Here is a 22,519-nt window from a genome sequence, read left to right as displayed (position 1 = left end):
CTTTTTCTAAGATTTCAAAGGGTCCTTGCCACTTAGCCAAAAGTTTACTTTCTACTGTGGGAACCAACACCAACACTCTGTCCCCAAGAGCAAAGTTGCAAAAGCGTGCATTGCGGTTGTATACCCTCTGCTGTGCCTGCTGAGCCTGTTCCAAGTGCTCTCTTACTATCGGCACCACAGCAGCAATTCTTTCTTGCATTTGAGAAACATGCTCAATAACTGTTTTATATGGACTGGACTGCACCTCCCATGTCTCTTTGGCAATGTTAAGTAACCCCCTTGGATGTCTCCCGTACAATAAATCAAAAGGGGAAAACCCTGTGGAGGATTGGGTAACCTCTCTTATGGCCAACAGCAAATAAGGTAACAAGTAATCCCAATCTCTACCATTTTTGTCCACTACTTTCCTTAGCATATGTTTTAAAGTTTTATTAAACCTCTCCACTAGCCCATCGGTCTGGGGATGGTACACAAATGTTCTTAATTGGTCAATTTTAAACAGGCGGCATAACTCCTTCATGATTTTTGTCATAAATGGGGTACCTTGGTAAGTCAAGATCTCCTTAGGTATTCCCAACCTGCTAAAGACATGGACTAATTCTCTAGCAATGGTCTTGGTTGATGTATCGCATAATGGTATCGCTTCCGGGTACCGGGTAGCGTAATCCATTATCACCAGAATATATTGATGGCCCCGGGCAGATTTCATTAATGGCCCAACCAAATCCATAGCTATTCTTTCAAATGGAAACTCAATAATGGGTAACGGAACCAGGGGACTTTTGAAATGTGGCCTTGGAGCAAGATACTGACATTCAGGGCAGGATGCACAATAGTCAGATACCTCTTTATGGACTCTGGGCCAAAAGAACCTCTGCACAATTCACTCAGTAGTTTTCTCTACCCCTAGGTGGTCTGCTGTTATATGACCATGGGCCAGATCTAATACTGTTCTTCTGTATGCTTTGGGAACTATTATTTTGTTCCACAATATCTTCCCCCTTCTTAGTCACCTGATACAACAAATCCTGACATGCTGCCATGTGAGAATATGACAAAGGACTATCGGGGTCTATGGGTTTACCATTGATCACCTTGACATTCTCCCTGGCTTTTACCAGAGTAGGGTCATTCAACTGTTCCACGGCAAAGACCTCTCTCCTGAGTTCAAGATCAGACAGGCAGTCCACAGGCTCAATAACACTCCCCACCTCAGTGGGAGGCACACCACTTGGCGAGCCACCATCAGACGCCCCATTCTCTGGTTCACCAATCATACTAGAAAAAGGGAACATCTCTGACTCTGCTACTACGTCAGTAGCCCTCTCAAACAAGTCAGTGTAATTTACCTCTGTGCAAAATTGGCTTTCCCACAACTTCCAGAAGTGAGCAAAGTCCCAGCCCAATATTGCATCATACATTAAGCCCTGTACCAAACCCACAGAGACTATCGCGGTACCACATGGTCTTTCTATGTTCACTTCTGCAGTATCATAATACTGGGTATCCCCATGTATGCAGGTCATACCTTTCCCCTTACACTTCAAGGGTTCACCAGTTCAGCTTTCATAAGTGTAACCAAGCTACCAGAATCTAATAGAGCCTCTACTCGGTTGCCTTCTACAGTGAGTATACACATGTGCTTATCTGTCTCAACCTGCCGGTCAGCAGTACAGGCTGGTTGTGCAAAGAAAGACATCCTGCAGTCGACATGAGCAGTATCACATTGCATAGGTTCAGAGCTAAGCGAACAATTAGCCACAATATGGCTGAAACCACCACAACGGAAACATTGAATTACATTAATATCTAGACTTTTACGGGGTAGGAACCTTCCTGGCTGGCTGGCCCATCTCCAGGGTCCACACCCCCAGTCTTGAGTACATTCCACCACCCAGCACCCTTCTCCCCTGGAACAGTCTTACCAGTGTCAATGGGAGTTCGCCGACGCGCCATCGGGGCTCTGTGGGGCACACTCATCAGCTCCTCAGCCACCACGTACCTCTCCACCAGTTCGACTAGCTGGTTTGCAGACTTGGGGTCTGCATGGCTCACCCACTTGCGCAGAGACGCAGGTAGCGATCGCAGATACCGGTCCATTACGACTCTTTCCACCATCTGTGGTCCTGTCAGCGTCTCGGGCTGAAGCCATTTTGCGGTTTGATGGATGAGGTCATGCATATGTGAGCATGGAGGTTTTTCCATTTGGAACTCGCAGTGGTGTACGCGTTGGGCCCGAACAAATGAGGTGACTCCCATGCGGGTTAGGATCTCCCATTTTAACTTTGCATAGTCCTTGGCATTATCCAGGCATAAATCATAGTAGACCTTTTGTGGTTCTGCAGACAGGAAGGGTGCCACAAGACTTGCCCATTGATCTTTAGGCCACTTCTCTCTTTCAGTGGTTCTTTCAAAGGCCATAAGGTACGCCTCCACATCATCACTCTGGGTCATCTTTTGCAGAAAGTGACTGGCCCGTATGGTGTGAGTGTTAGTTAGAAGAGCAGGGGAAGCATCTCCAGACCGGACTACAAGCTCTTGTACCACCTCTTTTATGGTCTGGCTGTTTTTTGCTATGGCCTGGTGGGTTTCCTCGATGGTGACTTGTTGTTGCCTCTGGGCTGCCTCCAAGGCCAATAGTTGCACCTGGGTGGATTCCTGCTGAGCCCTGGTAGCTTCCTGCTGAGCCCTGGTAGCTTCTTGCTGAGCTGCCATAGCTTGGAACAATAGTATAGTAGTAGGGTGAAATCCATGCTATTATGACAGGGAGTGATATAAAAATTGTATTATTAATCCTTAGAGCTGCCACAGATCAGAGTGACCCCTTCAAAGGTGACCAGAATAAGTAATTGGTATGTGGATGTGATCTTATAGGGCGCACCTAATGGAACTGTATATGTTAAAATCTAGGGTCAATGTTGACCCTAGATTTTAACATATACAGTTCCATTAGGTGCGCCCTATAAGATCACATCCACATACCAATAGCTTGGAACAAGGCTTTAACCATATCCTCCATTTTGTCCTGGATTGTAGGTTGGAAGCAGAATCTGGCTTCCCTAAGCATCTGCGTACGCCAACTCTATGGACTTCAAAGGACACAACTTTATATCCACCCTGACAAATTGGTATATGTCCCTTTAAATTTTAAACTAAAATTTTTTCCTTGCTGCAAACTTCAGTGTGTGTTTGCCCGCATTCTCCACCAAAGGTGACACATTCGGGATAGGGGTCCCTCTCCTGGGGTAGATGGACTCCCTCTTTACACACACAGCAGCTGTAGAAACAGGATACAAGTCAGGGGTTCTCATACAAACTGGTCGGCACCAGTCTTTATTGTGCCAAATGAATATAAACAAAAACAAAACATAAACATAAGTCCTAGCTCAGTTGGGCACTAGCTACACAGCAGATTCCCGCTCTATATATTAATGGTAGGGCCTATTACCCTCACCATCAACAAAACACGTGCACAGTACTTAACAAGGATTATCACCAAGTGTCTCTAACAGGCTAGTCTACCTGCTTCCCCAGGTGTGAGACACTCAGCCACAAACAAACCCAGCTTATATTAGTCATTACCAGCTGCAAGATAAAAATAGAAGGGGAAAAGGGAAGGGGAAAATCAGTTGGCGCTGACGACCAAGCAGCTGGTTCAATGGAGTAGTCAACTCCCAACAAGAGCTTAAAACAAAAAAAAGGGTGAGAACCGCGCTAGTTTACCTAATGAATGTACTGTTATATATGAATAAAAAGCACAAATGATACCTTAATCAAATCAATAAAATAATATACTAAAACAATAAATTATAATGATAATCTATCAGACAAAGGCAATAAATATTCTATATGGCTTGATCAATATAGAAATGTATTTTATTCCTTAAAATATAAGAATTATAAAAGTAAATGAGCTGATGTGCACAAAAGAACTGAACATATACAGTATATAAATATACACGAATAAAAATAGGTATTAAAAAGAAATCCCAAAATAGAGAGTCTCTAGATATAAATGACCAGTTCAGTCCACAAGATAATAATTATATAGAAGATCTCTTTGAAAGAACAATAATCTCAATCCAAATTGTAATGCCAATTTGGTGCCAACAATCACTGGCCTATGGATGTCTCCGGAATATTGTCCAGCTAGTGTGTTAATTACCAGACTCAATGGAAGCGTCCACAGCCCGGAATATATGTAAAATTCCTGCACTGGCATGCTGATGATCTAGGTGGAGGCTGGAGAGTGAAGAAGATGATACCGGTCCGGAAAACAATCCAAAGGTCCCAGGTGATGTATGCAGTGAGACAGGGATCTAAACGCGTTTCGCTGTGGTAGGACCCACAGCTTCCTCAGTAGCAGTAGCATAGCAGAAAATTGTATAGTGTATGCCCAGCTTTAGAGTTACTGCTTTAGAGTTACTGCTCAAGCAAAAGTCTCTCCTGTCATGGGGTCATGACACAGCATTTGGCAGCTATATAAACTTCATGGTCCATCAGCCTCAGCCGCTATGACTGATGGGAAGCGACAGAGTAAGTACATATGGAGTGGTCATTTTCTTTTCTTATATTAGCCATTATCAGCTTCAAGCCCTAATGAGCCTGTTACCAGGCTGAAAGGCCCAAAACCTGGAGTGGCCAGTGGATGGAGCCCTCCTTCTGCTCACATCCACAACCCCAGGACCCAAACCCAGCTTTTCTCTAAAGCCGACATTTCTAGTCTGTTTTTCCCAAACAGACTTCTCCTGGGGGTTTCAGAACACATATGACAGGAACCTAGGACATACATATAAGACATTCCACACTTCTCCAGTACTTCTATCACAATATACTGTATACACACTCACTCACACATACTCACCTTCATTACCTGGACCGGTCCCCTTCTCCCTGTAGGCATCCTTGGTCTTTGTAAAATAAAAGTCAATGGTAAGAGCCACAGGGTGATTCTGCAGTTCTTACCATTGACTTCAAGGTGGGGGCTGACCTCTCTTAGCCAATAAATGCTCAGACACGACACTACGAAGGGAAAAGCCACATCTGAGCTCTTCATTTGGGAGGTATCAACCATCATCTTGTGGATCTACAAATATCAGCATGTGGGAGAGGCTTGCTGGGACCTGCAGTTCTACTCATAAAGACAATGCTTACACTTATCTTTTTACACTACACTTATACACTATCAACCTGGCACCCACCACTCCAGCGGTGTCGGGGATAGCCCCGGTCTATCAGCCTAGGCCTGGTGTGCCCTGGAGAGGGGGACCCCTTTATTGGAGGGGACCCCATCTCCCCAGGGATCCTTGGCCTGGGCTGACTAGCGGTCAGGAGTAATGTTTCAGCTGGGAAAGCCAGTGATAGGGTTTCCCTGGCTGTGACATTACCCCCCCTGCTAGAAACGGTCCGGTGCTGGTTGTGGAAATTACATGGGAACCCTACGCATTTTTTTCCCCTGTGATTCCAGAACCAGGACCAGATCAGAGCCTGGTGCTGGTTGCGCGAAGTACAGGGAACCCTACGCAATTTTTCCCCGTACTTACACAACCAGGACTGGCTGTGAAAGTCCGGGGCTCGTTCTGTGTTTAAGGGGTGGACTCCACATAATTTTTTTAACTAAGTTTTTACAAGTTTTTTACAGTAAGATACATGCATGCATCTCCCTGATGTATACATGTATCTGTGTGAAATCGGACTGCTCATGCTGAAAACATATTCATTTGGGGATTTGCAGTTCTAATTTGAGTTTGTTTTTCATTCGATTTGCAAATTAAATGTTAGTAAATGAAGGGATCATATAGTCCTCTATGGGAAAACATCAATGTTTTTCAGAAATTCGATTTTATTTGAAATTCCTTTTTCTGTTCGATTTGACATTCGATTTGGCCTTTAGTAAATCCCTACATAAAAAATCAAACCAAAATCGAACCAAAATCAAATTCAAAATCAAACAGGAAACAAAATCGAACCATAGTAAATATACCCCTGGTGAGTGAACTTTTATATTATTTGAGATTATGTACTCATATATATAACTTGTGCAAAGTATTACTAAAATCAGTGAGCACCCCAGTGAATGTGGATTAATAAGTCAGTGTACGGACTGTACTTTCTAAAATATGAGGTCGATGCAGTGAGTTGCAGTTAAGTGTTCCAAACCAAAATCGCCGTGAAACCGAATATTGCCTAGCTGACTTTTGTTGAATAGCTCCAAAAAAGATTTTCACAATACAAAACCCTGATGGTACATGATAATCCCCTTTAAATTACATCTCTATACACTGAGGATGGTGATAACAGAGATACCTTTATTTATTTATGTTTTTTAAATGACATACAGCAGATTATACATTTTTTTCTATTGTTTTAAACATTTATTGTTTTGTTTAATTAACTATTCAGTATTCTACAAAAGCGGTATTAAAATTACACTGCACATGTGTGAACTTGCAAATCCAGGTCATACTGTACATGTGCATATCATTATTGTTATTAATAAATGTTTTAATATTCAGAAAGTTGTGTGTGTGCGTGTTGTTTGGAAGAGGGTATGGAAGAGGAAGGGGCGGTACAGTGAAATTTTTACTAGTACGTCTAGATAACTTGCACCACCCCTTACTCTCACCAAGATATACATAAGCAAGGTTTGGATATGTGTTTCTCTTTTGGCTCTTCAAAGCGATTTGTTTTATTTAGCTTTGTCCACTATTCTACCTTCTACAATGCATTCACTATGGCTTTGTCTACTTTCTTTAACTCATTTATATCAGCTTTGTCCCTCATGACCCATTCTCTGAATTCTAGATGGCTTATCCAGAACAGATGTGTTTCTTATACTTACCCCAGTCAAATGGTTCTCTAATAGGAGCCACTTGCACCATGTCGCTTAGTTTTTTTCCTTATTTGTTCATATTAATTTGTCATCCTAGCTGCCTGTTTGATAGGAGGATCAATATGACTGAACTATCATGGGTAAAAGAGAGGAGGAATAGGAGAGAGGATTTTCTATCTAAATTTGATGTGGAAATTGATGTTATTGTGGATGATACTAAACCAGATATGAATCGTTGTTTTTTAGAATTGGAATCCCTGCTATTGATTGAAAGTAGGCATTGGTTAGACAGTGTTTTTCTATCCAAATATATAGAATTGGATAGAATACCTAAAGGTCTACAAATAAATAAATATCTTTCTATTAATGATGACCCTGAACTAACCAAGGAATGGGAATCTGCTCTCAAACGATGCTCTGTCTCCTTAATTAAATCACTAATAAACTATAGAGAAAGGAAAATAGAAAAAGTTACAAAAGAGATTGAACAGAGTCAGAAAGATTTACTAATTTTTAAGGATGACCCAGATTTCAATAGGAGAGAATCAGAACTGAGTCAAACACTAATATCATTTGAGAAAGAGCTTATAATAAAGAAAAAGAAAAAATTGTTGAGAGATGAAAATTATTTACATTATTATTATTTATACCCAAGGAGATTTCCTAATAGATCATATCCTAGACAGAGGTTACCCTCTAATCATAGACCAAAATCACCACAAATACCTTCCTTTAGATCCAGATTTAATAGAAACAATACCAATACTAATTCTATTAATGATCCCATAGATTCAGATAGGAATGTCGCTGCTCCGTATAGATCACCTAAATCTGATCTAGGAGCAAGACCTAAAAATAGAACAGACCAGATACATCAACGGGATTTTCCCAATCGAGACAAAGATTGGAGGACATTTCCTTATCGCAACCGTTATCTACCCCTTCAAGAAAAAACCCCGAAAAGAACAAGAGAGTTAGGGGAAAGAGGGGAATGGGAAGGAGGAGATCTAAGATGCCCAAGGTTCCAGTAACACAAGCTGGTGTGTTTAATCTGTCGAATAGGACATTAAATGATAATGAAATATCCTTACTCTCCAAAGGTCTGAGTTTTGCCCCGAGTACGAATCCTAATCTATTCAATTTATTTTCTGAACTTAATCGTTATGTCAGGTCTTTATGTAGACAGCGCTATTTTTTCTCCAAGACTAAAAAAGTTAGATTGGAGGCAAGTGACAGTCCAATTCTCCTGGATACAAGTGACTTAGAATGTCTATCTATTTTGGAAATGTTACAAGTTGAGGGAGGATCAAGAGATGAAGAAATTGCAATATTTAACATAAAAGATACTCTACCCTCTATAGATAGGAATAAATTTAAAAATAAATCTAATTTTTTCCCACTTAGCCATAAAAGCTCTAATATACAATTATTCTACAAAAATACTCTTAAAGATTTTCAAACTTTATGTAACTCTAACTCAAATAGGGACCTTGGTAAGAGGAACCTGTCATATGGTGAGAGATTAGCTTTGAGGACTCTTCAGGATGACGACTCCATTATTATCAAGCCCGCCGATAAGGGCGGTGGGGTCGTCATCCTGAATACTGAAGACTATATTAAAGAAGCCCTAACCCAACTTCAAGATGCTTGTTTCTATCAGATTTTGGGAAAGGATCCCACTTTAGGGTTCCAGAAAGAACTAAAAATTCTATTGGATGATGCCAAAGAGAGGTGTTACAAATAAAGATGATTTTTATTTTTTGTTTAATAATCACCCTATTACACCGGTATTTTATTATTTACCCAAAATTCACAAGTCTTTAATTTCTCCACCAGGGCGTCCTATTATTTCAGGGATTAATTCACTTACTTCTAATTTATCATTTTTTGTTGACCATTTTTTACAAAAGTATGTGGTTACTCAGAGGTCACATATCCGAGATACCTCTGACTTATTAAATAAATTAAGCACTATTACCTGGCGCCCAGGGTATGCCTTTCTTACCCTTGACGTCCAGGCTCTTTATACCAATATTCCACATGAAGCTGGGATTCTGGCAGTTGTATTCGTTTTATTTTAACGCACAATAATTTTATGTTTGACTCCACCCACTATTTACAGATTCATGAAACGGCCATGGGCACCAGATTCGCTCCGAGCTTTGCCAACATATATATGGGTACATTTGAGGATAAATACATTTGGGATGGATCAGCCGGAGTGGGTCTGGTGTTCTATGGCCGTTACATAGATGATTTATTTTTGATTTGGGATGGGGATATTTTTTCTGCCACTGATTTCACCTCAGTTTTGAACACTAACACTTTTAATTTACGGTTCACCTCGCACTTTAGTCATACTTCCATTGATTTCCTAGACGTCACGTTGTCGGTTGCAGATGATAAAATCATCTCTACTCTCTATACTAAACCAGTAGACTCAAGCTCTTATCTTCATTACCAGAGTGGACATTATCGTCCATGGATTGATAATATTCCTAAGAGTCAAATGGGGAGAGTTAGACGTAACTGTACGAGAGATGAGGATTTTCATCTTCATGCCGACAAATTAACTGAAAATTTTGTGATGAGAGGTTATCCTCTTGAACTAGTGGAGAATGCTAAAACTCATGCTGAAATGACCCATAAGTCTAGGTTGAAGGAGACTGGGCCTTATGCTAATAATACTATTGTACCAACTAATACCTTGGACAATATAGCCGATATCTCTCTACCCTTAGAAACTACCACTAAATCTATGAAGAAAGATGTTCCTTTGGCCTTTATATCTCAATTCAATAATAAATCAAATAAAATTGAGTCAATCATTAATAATTATTATAAAATATTATTGTGTGACTCAGTTCTCTCATCCAATATTGCCTCAAAACCCACTGTCATTTTTAAAAAGAATAGGAATTTAAAAAGTTTTTTAGCTCCAAGTACTTTTTCTAGAAATATCAAAGAGAATATACATACTAATACTTGGCTTCCGTTGAGACAAAATGGATGTTTTCCCTGCAATCGTATGAGATGTCTTACGGGTAAACATATTAATAAAAATAAGCAAATTGTATCAGCCATAACAGATATTAAATTTGATATTACTAGTCACATTAATTGTGAATCTAGCTATATTATATATGCACTTAGTTGTGCTTGCTCTTTACAATATGTAGGCTGAACAACTAGGGCTCTCAAAGAACGGTTTTGTGAACATAGACTTAATGTCATTAAAGGTTTGGCGACACATAGTGTTTCCAGACATTTTTCTGAGGTCCATCAGAATAATCCAGCCTGTCTCAAGATTGCGGGGATAGAACACATAGGAATTACCAATAGGGGTGGTGATAGATTCAAAAGACTATGTGAAGCTGAATCCAAGTGGATTTTCAGACTTCAAACACTTTCTCCAGATGGCCTCAACGAAGCACTTGAATTTTATGATTAGTATGTTTATGTATGTTTATGTGTGTATGTGATTGTGTATGTACATGCATCTATATATATGTATACATGTTCTATATGTGGGTGCGGGTTAGACCGTAGCTGCTTTCTATGTACTGTCTGGTCAACCAAGCGACCATGGCCTACCCCCCACCCCCTTCCCCACTTGTTTTTGGTTCATTTGTTCTTGGTCTATTTATTAGACCTTGTTTGTGTATGAGTGGGCTATCATCTGTCCAACTTGCCTTATTGGTATTTATCCATGTATTCATACACGCACATATATGTTTTTACATGTATGTGTGTATGTATGTATGTATTAATTTATATACGTTCATTTGGGTCCGGTTGATTTTAGGATTGAGTTATTCTTATTTAATTATTCTTCTTTGACATCCGTCCAAGGATCTTTCCTCTCTTGCTATTTATTCTATTTTGTTTTATTTTATTTATTTTCTTTAATAGGTTTATATTGTATTAGTTCTAATTATTTTAATTATTGATTCTATTTTTATTATTATTATTATTATTATTATGATTATTATGATTATTATTATTATTATTATTATTAATATCATTATTATCACTATTTATTTATATAAGTTGTTTATTATTAATACCTAGATTCTTCAAGTCATACTTATGCCGGGACATCAGATCAATTTTAATACTATATAATATTATTATTAAAATATATAATTTCTATATTATCTTTTTATGTAGCGATATATTTTTTAATATTTATTTAATAATTAATTATAATTTATCTTTATGTGTATATATGTATGTACATATATATATACATATGTATATGTGTATATATACATTTATATCAATTCATTATTGTATTAACTATTGGTATAGTAGAACTACATATTAGTTGGTTTGTGGTTTAATGGTTAATTTTTACCTGAGTTCTTTAGAAGCAGCTAATGATAGTATGAGATCCACTGGGAGTAACTACAAACCTGCAGAATTGAACTCTTAATGAGCTCTATGGACAAAACAGACCAGACTGAACTAATTAACTAATCAATTAGCTGTGTTCTAGGGCTATTTATACCATGTAATGGACAATGGGGAACACTTGACTTGAAAAAGGCTACAGTAGTAGCCGAAACGCGTTGTCGTTCCCTGTCGGTGCCTGGAGACCTTACCTGTTATCTACATTCAGCGTCCGTCTGCACGCCTCCAAAAAGACAAGCTGGCAACTGTTACTCTGACCAACCTTCGGTCCATCAGGAGTCCTACTGCTTAAATAGCGGAGATTGTATTTATTAACTGAGCCGCTGGGACGTTCACCTCCTGCTCACCTCCGTATTCATTGTATGACCGCTACTTCACTGACACGACCATCACCCGGCTGCTATTCAGAGCCGAGGGACCTCACTGTCTGGCATTGTCTGCATCAGCTCCGCACTGAGACTAATGTCATCTGGCGCAACATCTACAGGTGAAAAACATCATTCGCGTCTTTCACCTTACAGTGTCCCAGCTGCTGAGAATTTGCTATGAGGTATTTGGCATACTCTGGAGTGGGCTGGTAGCTGGTATTACCTCACGTCGATGGTATATACCTGGCCTATATTAACTTATCCTGCTACCTACGGCTCTAGTTCTACATCCCCACGACTATTGCTGTGCTTACAGAGACACAGCCGTGTGTATATATATGTTGGAGGAGGCTGAATGTTGATATTTTTATTATAATTGTGTTTCAATCAGCTGCGATATATACAGCATTGAGATATTGAGAAAGTACCTTCAGGAGAAAGAATCTTTATTATTACTTTGATATACTCCCTATATTGAATTCTATACAAGACTTTCCTTAGAAGGTTGGACATACCTTATCTGGTCATTTATATATGAGACCTTTCTCATTACTAAGGATCTCCAGGGTCACTAGTATCTTCATTTTCAGTATTTCTATATTGGTACATTCCAATATAGATTGGTTAACTATACCTCTTTGTGTCATTCGTGTATATATTTATTGTCTTAATACTGAGAGTCTGATCAACTCTCTTGCATGTAATTTATTGTGTATACAATTTTTGAATTGGCGTATAGCCTTATTACAATAAAATGCTGTTTTTATTCTATTGTATATTTTGAACTGATGTCCTGGCATAGACTCTAGAGCGCAGTCTTTCTCTTTGCTCTACTCCAATTAATAAGGTTGACATAACCTTATTTGACTGCTGAACTATTGTCAAATTTCTCTATTCTATTGGCGCTAGGTTTTTTTCCTTATTTGTTCTTTTTAATTTGTCATCCTAGCTGCCTGTTTGATAGGAGGATCAATATGACTGAACTGTCATGGGTAAAAGAGAGGAGGAATAGGAGAGAGGATTTTCTATCTAAATTTGATGTGGAAATTGATGTTATTGTGGATGATACTAAACCAGATATGAATCGTTGTTTTTTAGAATTGGAATTCCTGCTATTGATTGAAAGTAGGCATTGGTTAGACAGTGTTTTTCTATCCAAATATATAGAATTGGATAGAATACCTAAAGGTCTACAAATAAATAAATATCTTTCTATTAATGATGACCCTGAACTAACCAAGGAATGGGAATCTGCTCTCAAACGATGCTCTGTCTCCTTAATTAAATCACTAATAAACTATAGAGAAAGGAAAATAGAAAAAGTTACAAAAGAGATTGAACAGAGTCAGAAAGATTTACTAATTTTTAAGGATGACCCAGATTTCAATAGGAGAGAATCAGAACTGAGTCAAACACTAATATCATTTGAGAAAGAGCTTATAATAAAGAAAAAGAAAAAATTGTTGAGAGATGAAAATTATTTACAGCCATACCCAAGGAGATTTCCTAATAGATCATATCCTAGACAGAGGTTACCCTCTAATCATAGACCAAAATCACCACAAATACCTTCCTTTAGATCCAGATTTAATAGAAACAATACCAATACTAATTCTATTAATGATCCCATAGATTCAGATAGGAATGTCGCTGCTCCGTATAGATCACCTAAATCTGATCTAGGAGCAAGACCTAAAAATAGAACAGACCAGATACATCAACGGGATTTTCCCAATCGAGACAAAGATTGGAGGACATTTCCTTATCGCAACCGTTATCTACCCCTTCAAGAAAAAACCCCGAAAAGAACAAGAGAGTTAGGGGAAAGAGGGCAATGGGAAGGAGGAGATCTAAGACGCCCAAGGTTCCAGTAACACAAGCTGGTGTGTTTAATCTGTCGAATAGGACATTAAATGATAATGAAATATCCTTACTCTCCAAAGGTCTGAGTTTTGCCACGAGTATGAATCCTAATCTATTCAATTTATTTTCTGAACTTAATCGTTATGTCAGGTCTTTATGTAGACAGCGCTATTTTTTCTCCAAGACTAAAAAAGTTAGATTGGAGGCAAGTGACAGTCCAATTCTCCTGGATACAAGTGACTTAGAATGTCTATCTATTTTGGAAATGTTACAAGTTGAGGGAGGATCAAGAGATGAAGAAATTGCAATATTTAACATAAAAGATACTCTACCCTCTATAGATAGGAATAAATTTAAAAATAAATCTAATTTTTTCCCACTTAGCCATAAAAGCTCTAATATACAATTATTCTACAAAAATACTCTTAAAGATTTTCAAACTTTATGTAACTCTAACTCAAATAGGGACCTTGGTAAGAGGAACCTGTCATATGGTGAGAGATTAGCTTTGAGGACTCTTCAGGATGACGACTCCATTATTATCAAGCCCGCCGATAAGGGCGGTGGGGTCGTCATCCTGAATACTGAAGACTATATTAAAGAAGCCCTAACCCAACTTCACGATGCTTGTTTCTATCAGATTTTGGGAAAGGATCCCACTTTAGGGTTCCAGAAAGAACTAAAAATTCTATTGGATGATGCCAAAGAGAGAGGTGTTATAAATAAAGATGAATTTTATTTTTGTTTAATAATCACCCTATTACACCGGTGTTTTATTATTTACCCAAAATTCACAAGTCTTTAATTTCTCCACCAGGGCGTCGTATTATTTCAGGGATTAATTCACTTACTTCTAATTTATCATTTTTTGTTGACCATTTTTTACAAAAGTATGTGGCTACTCAGAGGTCACATATCCGAGATACCTCTGACTTATTAAAAAAATTAAGCACTATTACCTGGCGCCCAGGGTATGCCTTTCTTACACCTGACGTCCAGGCTCTTTATACCAATATTCCACATGAAGCTGGGATTCTGGCAGTTGGAGAAATGTTCAACAAAGATAATACCATTTCCTATGCTCAATGAGATTTTTTGGTGAATTGTATTCGTTTTATTTTAACGCACAATAATTTTATGTTTGACTCCACCCACTATTTACAGATTCATGGAACGGCCATGGGCACCAGATTCGCTCCGAGCTTTGCCAACATATATATGGGTACATTTGAGGATAAATACATTTGGGATGGATCAGCCGGAGCGGGTCTGGTGTTCTATGGCCGTTACATAGATGATTTATTTTTGATTTGGGATGGGGATATTTTTTCTGTCACCTCAGTTTTGAACACTAACACTTTTAATTTACGGTTCACCTCGCACTTTAGTCATACTTCCATTGATTTCCTAGACGTCACGTTGTCGGTTGCAGATGATAAAATCATCTCTACTCTCTATACTAAACCAGTAGACTCGAGCTCTTATCTTCATTACCAGAGTGGACATTATCGTCCATGGATTGATAATATTCCTAAGAGTCAAATGGGGAGAGTTAGACGTAACTGTACGAGAGATGAGGATTTTCATCTTCATGCCGACAAATTAACTGAAAATTTTGTGATGAGAGATTATCCTCTTGAACTAGTGGAGAATGCTAAAACTCATGCTGTAATGACCCATAAGTCTAGGTTGAAGGAGACTGGGACTTATGCTAATAATACTATTGTACCAACTAATACCTTGGACAATATAGCCGATATCTCTCTACCCTTAGAAACTACCACTAAATCTATGAAGAAAGATGTTCCTTTGGCCTTTATATCTCAATTCAATAATAAATCAAATAAAATTAAGTCAATCATTAATAAAAATTATAAAATATTATTGTGTGACTCAGTTCTCTCATCCAATATTGCCTCAAAACCCACTGTCATTTTTAAAAAGAATAGGAATTTAAAAAGTTTTTTAGCTCCAAGTACTTTTTCTAGAAATATCAAAGAGAATATACATACTAATACTTGGCTTCCGTTGAGACCAAATGGATGTTTTCCCTGCAATCGTATGAGATGTCTTACGTGTAAACATATTAATAAAAATAAGCAAATTGTATCAGCCATAACAGATATTAAATTTGATATTACTAGTCACATTAATTGTGAATCTAGCTATATTATATATGCACTTAGTTGTGCTTGCTCTTTACAATATGTAGGCTGAACAACTAGGGCTCTCAAAGAACGGTTTTGTGAACATAGACTTAATGTCATTAAAGGTTTGGCGACACATAGTGTTTCCAGACATTTTTCTGAGGTCCATCAGAATAATCCAGCCTGTCTCAAGATTGCGGGGATAGAACACATAGGAATTACCAATAGGGGTGGTGATAGATTCAAAAGACTATGTGAAGCTGAATCCAAGTGGATTTTCAGACTTCAAACACTTTCTCCAGATGGCCTCAACGAAGCACTTGAATTTTATGATTAGTATGTTTATGTATGTTTATATGTGATTGTGTATGTACATGCATCTATATATATGTATACATGTTCTATATGTGGGTGCGGGTTAGACCGTAGCTGCTTTCTATGTACTGTCTGGTCAACCAAGTGACCATGGCCTACCCCCCACCCCCTTCCCCACTTGTTTTTGGTTCATTTGTTCTTGGTCTATTTATTAGACCTTGTTTGTGTATGAGTGGGCTATCATCTGTCCAACTTGCCTTATTGGTATTTATCCATGTATTCATACACGCACATATATGTTTTTACATGTATGTGTGTATGTATGTATGTATTAATTTATATACGTTCATTTGGGTCAGGTTGATTTTAGGATTGAGTTATTCTTATTTAATTATTCTTCTTTGACATCCGTCCAAGGATCTTTCCTCTCTTGCTATTTATTCTATTTTTATCTTTATCTTTATGTGTATATATGTATGTACATATATACATATGTATATGTGTATATATACGTTTATATCAATTCATTATTGTCTTAACTATTGGTATAGTAGAACTACATATTAGTCGGTTTGTGGTTTAATGGTTAATTTTTACCTGAGTTCTTTAGAAGCAGCTAATGATAGTATGAGATCCACTGGGAGTAACTACAAACCTGCAGAATTGAACTCTTAATGAGCTCTATGGACAAAACAGACCAGACTGAACTAATTAACTAATCAATTAGCTGTGTTCTAGGGCTATTTATACCATGTAATGGATAATGGGGAACACTTGACTTGAAAAAGGCTACAGTAGTAGCCGAAACGCGTTGTCATTCCCTGTCGGTGCCTGGAGACCTTACCTGTTATCTACATTCAGCGTCCGTCTGCACGCCTCCTAAAAAGACAAGCTGGCAACTGTTACTCTGACCAACCTTCGGTCCATCAGGAGTCCTACTGCTTAAATAGCGGAGATTGTATTTATTAACTGAGCCGCTGGGACGTTCACCTCCTGCTCACCTCCGTATTCATTGTATGACCGCTACTTCACTGACATGACCATCACCCGGCTGCTATTCAGAGCCGAGGGACCTCACTGTCTGGCATTGTCTGCATCAGCTCCGCACTGAGACTAATGTCATCTGGCGCAACATCTACAGGTGAAAAACATCATTCACGTCTTTCACCTTACAGTGTCCCAGCTGCTGAGAATTTGCTATGAGGTATTTGGCATACTCTGGAGTGGGCTGGTAGCTGGTATTACCTCACGTCGATGGTATATACCTGGCCTATATTAACTTATCCTGCTACCTACGGCTCTAGTTCTACATCCCCACGACTATTGCTGTGCTTACAGAGACACAGCCGTGTGTATATATATGTTGGAGGAGGCTGAATGTTGATATTTTTATTATAATTGTGTTTCAATCAGCTGCGATATATACAGCATTGAGATATTGAGAAAGTACCTTCAGGAGAAATAATCTTTATTATTACTTTGATATACTCCCTATAATGAATTCTATACGAGACTTTCCTTAGAAGGTTGGACATACCTTATCTGGTCATTTATATATGAGACCTTTCTCATTACTAAGGATCTCCAGGGTCACTAGTATCTTCATTTTCAGTGTTTCTATATTGGTACATTCCAATATAGATTGGTTAACTATACCTCTTTGTGTCATTCGTGTATATATTTATTGTCTTAATACTGAGAGTCTGATCAACTCTCTTGCATGTAATTTATTGTGTATACAATTTTTGAATTGGCGTATAGCCTTATTACAATAAAATGCTGTTTTTATTCTATTGTATATTTTGAACTGATGTCCCGGCATAGACTCTAGAGCGCAGTTTTTCTCTTTGCTCTACTCCATGTCACTATAGTGCCCATACATATGGGCTACTTTACACATCTATTGCAGCTCCCCGCTAGTTGGGTCAAGCGTAAGCAGCCAGCCATCCATGAATGTGGCTAATTACATCGCCACAGCCGGACCCCTACTGTATTTAGTGCTATACGGGTTAGTTCCCTCGATTAGCAGGTAAAAACATCCATGCTGTATCTTTGTTGTAGTGAGAGTGACTCCCTCAAACAGCTGCATTGAATCTGAAAGGGTTAATTTAACTCTTCAGTGCCTGGGTTATTTTTATTTTTCTGCTTTATAAGAATGGTCATCTGTAGGTGGGCAGTCAATCTTGTGGACATAATGCCCCAAGCTTGCAATCCCCCACTGAGACCTTAGGGTCTCATTCAGACCCGCTCGCAAGCGCCTGAGTGCTCGCAAGCGGGTCGATGTTTGGCTGTGCGCACGCACAGCGGCTGCACTTCGCGAGCAGAAGCTCCGGAGCGAGAGAGAAATTCTCTCGTTCTGGGCTCACTAAAAAAGGGGCAGCTGTCGATGTTGATCGACAGCTCGACCCATTTTGTAGGCGTGGTGGGGGGGTGGCTTCACAAACAGTGGCGTTCCCAAGCGAACGTCTGTCGTTTGTGGGCGGCCCCATTGACATCACCAGTGATGTTAGTGGGAGAGCTTCCAGCTCTATTAGAGCCAAAAGCTCTCTGGGGCTTGCGGCAGACGAGACCCTACCACAAGGGTCTCGTCGCAAGCCCCGATGGTCGCGATGGTCTTGACCATCGTAACCATCATCCTGGCCGCTTGTTAAGGCTGTAGGTGGCAACCCACAGCCTAGCGAGCGGACAGGAGGCCACATCATTTTTTAGATGCGGCAGCCCTCATTCAGAGCAAGCACTCGCATTTTGCGAGCGGCTCTGAATGAGGTCCTTAGTGTGCAGAAAACATTTTGTGGATGGATGACACATCATAAACAATGCAGAATGAACCATTTTTCACATTTCGGGCTCTATTTACTACAATCCGCATTTGTAATGCAGATTGTAGTGTGATATTAGCGACTGAATTCACATTGCGATATCAGGCAATATCACAGGGACTTACTACAAATCCCTTGCGATAAAGGTCTGTCCCTGCGAATCCCCTCCGGAGCCTTGTTTCGCAAAAAATACAGTGACAAGTGGCCCGCGCATGCGCTGACAGGCCGCCGCTACTACCCCCCGGCGCTAAGCCCCTCCCCCGGTGCTAAACCCCCCCTGTGAACCCCCCCTCGCTTAGTTACACTTACCTGCAGTTATCGGGCCTCCGTTGATGTCCTCTGTTGCTCCAGTCAGGTGACATCCCATACTGCACTGGTACCCTGTCAGGTGATGACCGGGCCCCAGTGTAGCATGGGAGACCAGCTGACTGAAGGGAGGACATCACTGGAGCCCCGAACTCCGGTCCCTGGACACAGGTAAGTTTGTTTTTATATACTTTTTTTTTTTACAGTGAATCAGCGTGTGGCCTGTTTAGACCACACAGCTGATCACTGGGGCCGGCTCCGGGCTCTGCTCTGCCCGTTATAGGGGGAGACCCTGGATAACGCCACCTCCAAATGGCGTTATTATCACAGGGCTTTCCCCAGTATTTTTTCACATTTTATTTTTAGTAACTTTGGTCAGATCACATTTCACATTACAATAATGGGAAATGTGATCTGCTTACTAAAAATAAGTGATAATTAGGGCTTGGAGTAGAATTTCACGAATTCTACTCCAATTGCCCTTTAGTAACTGTATGTGATACTAAAATAATGTGAAAAGGGTGTGTAAAAATAATGTTAATAAATAGAGCCCTTCATAACCGGGAATCAGTTTCACAAAAACCCTGTGTACACAGGGCCTGATTCAGACCCGCTCTCGAGCGCTGAGAGATCGCAAGCGGGTCGATGTTCCCAAGTGCGCATGGGCGCGAGGGAGCTGGCTCTGTCGTGCGCATGCGCGAAACCCGAATAACGACGGCCAAGCCGTCATTATGGATCTCGCACCAAAGGGGGTGTGCTGTCGATGGTGATTGACAGCACGCCCCGTTTGGTGGGCGTGCCGGGGGCATGGCTGCCCAGACGGAGGCGTTCCCATGGGAATGCCTACCGTCTGGGGCCAGCCCCACTGTCATCACTAGTGATGTCAGTGGGAGTGCTTTTGGCTCTGATAGAGCCAAAAGCACTCCAGGGCTTGCGGCAGCGAGACCCTACCGCAGGGTCTCGTCGCAAGCCCGATGGTCGCGATGGTCTTGACCATCGCAACTATCATTTTGGCCGCTCGCTATAGCTGTGGGTGGTCACCCACAGCTATGCGAGCGGCCAGGAGGCCGCTCCAAAAAGGAGAAGGGACAGCCCTGATTCAGAGCGAGCGCTCTGAAAGAGCGTCCGGCTCTGAATCAGGGCCACTGAATGTTCATTTAAAATAAGATTGAAGATCCCTACAGTATTCTTAGGACAGTTCAATAACTACATTGTGAGCTATGCAAGTTCATCAGACTGACTGTTATTCACAGTGAAGCAACACATTATCCTAAATGTCTGCTTTTTATATTATGCTGGATAGCAATGTCAGACAATGCCTTGTTTATATGTTGCAGTTCTGCCTGATATTGTACAGATTTCTTGGTGACACCATTATCTCTGAATCTGTTTATTTCTCTTGCTCAGTAATTAACCCTTCAGTTGAGAAAAAAAAACCCTGTTAATATTCCATACTACATGCTTAAAGAAAGAATTGTCTTATGGTTGCATATCTTATATTCTACAATGCTTTATTGCTGTTGCCTGTGAATACATAATACCCTATAATTAATTATTGAGGAAAGGTCTTTATTCAATAACAGATTACATTTGGTGGATTCAAGAAAACCGTAGAAGTAAAAATGGATGAGTGGCTGACTTGACATTGATAGAGATCTAGGGAATGATTTAAGGTAGAAATATATGGTGTCATCACACCCTGATGATATGAGACACAGATGTTCTGTATCACTGATTAGGGCTTGAAAACAGTAGGGCCTCAAACTTCCTGAGGTAGAACCCATGGATTAGAATCTAAGATGGCTGTTAAGACAGAGTTAAAATATTACAAGAGTTGGATCCTAAGGATGTTGTCACACGCCGCCCTGGAGACCCCAGAATCAGACCCCGCCACTTACCTTTGCGGGCGCTGACCCGCTCTGTCTTCCTGCTCCCGAGCTGTGCGATGCTTCCTTCTCTCTCTGGCCGGTCTCCGCTGTCCTCTGGAGGGTCCCGCTGCTCTGCTGCTCCCACGCTGGCTCCTGCTGGTCGCTGGTCCCCGCTGACTTCTTCTGATAAGCGCTGTCCTCCGGTCCATGGGCGCGGCCATCTTGGATTGCCCATGTGACTCCACTACTACCAATGAGGAGTCTTCTCCTTCTCTCTCAGCCTGTCAGCTCCCAGCGTCCACTATAAAAGGTTCCCCAATGCTGACACAAGTTGCCAGTGCAACTACTTTCTTAGTTCTACTAAGTGAGCCTTCCCACTGCACTCCGAAGGTGTTTCCTGCTAGTATTCACCTCTCAGCTACAAACGTCTCCACACGGCTATCCAGCCGCTCCACGTAGCCACTCAGCTACCAACGCCTACCCACGGCTATCCAGCCGCTCCACATAGCCACTCAGCTACCAACATCTCCACATGGCTATCCAGCTGCTCCACGTAGCCACTCAGCTACCAACGCCTACCCACGGCTATCCAGCCACTCCACGTAGCCACTCAGCTACCAACATTTCCACACGGCTATCCAGCCGCTCCACATAGCCACTCAGCTACCAACATCTACCCACGGCTATCCAGCCACTCCATGTAGCCACTCCACTACCAACATCTACCCACGGCTATCCAGCCGCTCCACGTAGCCACTCAGCTACCAACGCCTACCCACGGCTCTCCAGCTGCTCCACGTAGCCACTCAGCTACCAACGTCTCCACACGGCTATCCAGCTGCTCCACGTAGCCACTCAGCTACCAACGCCTATCCACGGCTATCCAGCCGCTCCACGTAGCCACCCAGCTACCAACGTCTCCACACGGCTATCCAGCCGCTCCACGTAGCCACTCAGCTACCAACGTCTACCCATGGTTATCCAGCCACTCCACGTAGCCACCCAGCTACCAACATCTACCCACGGCTATCCAGCCGCTCCACGTAGCCGCCCAGCTACCAACATCTATCCATGGCTGTCCAGTCGCTCCATGTAGCTTCCAAGTTACCACGCTACTTCTACATTCCTCAAACTTCTATCAGTTCGCTGCACCCTCTCATGCGGAGAAACTTTATTAAGCCAAGTCTCCTCCAGCGAGCGTCTGCACCAAGTAATACAGGTCCAAGGCCCAGTCTGGGAACACAGCTTCCAAATCCCACGATTGTGACAGTTTGCACTGGCCAGATGGACTCGGCAAGTGGTCAAGGATCTGGGGTAGATCCCTCGCAGGATGTACTATCTAGTATGGAAAGACAGGAGACCTCTCAGGCCCAGTTGATCCAGTTCATCCAAGATATGTCGTCACGCTTGGACAACATTCAGTCCTTATTGGCTCATCCCGCTCCCGCTGGCTCCCATGCCACCTCTCCTCCTGTGGTGTCACCAGCTCCCCCGCTTCTACCTCCTGCTCGTCTTCAGCTTTCCCCTCCGAGCAAGTTCGATGGCAACGCCAAATTATGCAGGGGTTTTTTAAAGCAATGCGAAATCC

This window comes from Taudactylus pleione, unplaced genomic scaffold (genome assembly GCF_031769625.1).
Source record: "Taudactylus pleione unplaced genomic scaffold, aTauple2 ptg000181l, whole genome shotgun sequence".
Classification (NCBI taxonomy): Eukaryota; Metazoa; Chordata; class Amphibia; order Anura; family Myobatrachidae; genus Taudactylus; species Taudactylus pleione.
Note: the sequence above shows the minus strand (reverse complement) of the source record.